At 57.7% G+C, this 1,129-nt stretch overlaps 1 protein-coding gene across 1 annotated transcript in view; it reads left to right on the top strand.

Moving 5' to 3' along the window:
* The window catches only part of GFRA2 (GDNF family receptor alpha 2), a gene marked incomplete at both ends in the record, with an annotated part of 14,590 nt that overhangs the window by 478 nt on the left and 12,983 nt on the right, over nt 1-1,129 (top strand). The gene's annotated exons all lie outside the window — the stretch shown is intronic.

Below are 1,129 nucleotides of genomic sequence, written 5' to 3'. Positions count from 1 at the left end.
CCCACCCGCAGCGATGGCAGAGCCACCAGCAGCCGCCTCCTCCTCGGGCTTCCTGCACCCCCCAGGCTGTGATTTGGGTTTGTACCTTTTGGACTCAGCTGTCTCTGAGCGTGGGGTTATATCAAAGAGCTGAGGTGGGCTGGAGAGCCCCTAATTCCCTCGTTTGTCTTGCTGCCATGTCCCCAAGTGTCCCCGAGTGTCACAGCAAGGCGCAGGCACAGGCAGGGCTCCAAGGGGGACCAGACCCTCCCGCTGCCCCTCCATCACTTTGTGTAAAGCGTTTTGTCTTTTGGGACCAACAGGACGCCCTGTATAAGGGGGGGACCCTGTTTGCTGAACCACCCCCTGGGGCAGCCAGCCCCCAGCCGCGCTATGGGATGCTGCTGGGAGAAGGATGCCGAAGGATGCCGAACCCTTCAGAGCATCGCTCTGCCTCCACACCCTCCTCTGGGGAACCCAAACTCCACCATCATCCTCTGGAACTCTTTTTTCCATCTATTTCCATGACAACCCTCCATGCTGTGTCCCCCCCTTTTCAAATTAGGTCACGCAATGCCTTGCCTTCTCCTTGCTCTTTCTCCTCTTTACCTTTTCCCTTCTGGGGGGTCCCTGCATCCCCAGACCTCTCTGGGTACCCATAGGCAGAGGGTGGTGGCACCCAGGGACCCTGCGGTGATGCTGTGACCTTTTTTTTCACTTGGGGACACCTCGGAGGAGGGCTGTGACGCCGCATCCCCTCGCTGCCGTCACCCGCAGGGTTTTAGCTCCTGAAAGCGAATTTGCCAGGCTCCCTCCGGGGAGCTTAGCACCGGTTTGGGATGACGATGCCACCCCCTCCCATCTCCCGCACGCTTTTTTGGATTACATTAGCGTCAAGGAAATATTTTAGCTGCTGGAAAAGTCTGAAAAGCAAAGTGTCTGAAGTGGGGGATTAAATGCTCACAGCTGATTTATTCATAAAAGCAAAGTGAGAGGAGAAGGAAACCTGTCTGGCAATTTTGGGGCTGGGGGAAGGGGGGGAATTGGCCGTTGTTGTGCTTTGGGGATGTCCCGTGGCCATCGGGGTGGCCTGGATGTTTCTCCCACCCCTTCTCCATCGCCCCCACGCAGGGCTGGAGTGGTGGGAGCG

This window comes from Pterocles gutturalis, unplaced genomic scaffold, assembly GCF_000699245.1.
Source record: "Pterocles gutturalis isolate BGI_N339 unplaced genomic scaffold, ASM69924v1 scaffold8569, whole genome shotgun sequence".
In the NCBI taxonomy this organism is placed as follows: domain Eukaryota; kingdom Metazoa; phylum Chordata; class Aves; order Pterocliformes; family Pteroclidae; genus Pterocles; species Pterocles gutturalis.
Note: the sequence above shows the minus strand (reverse complement) of the source record. Positions and strands in the feature narration are given on the sequence as shown.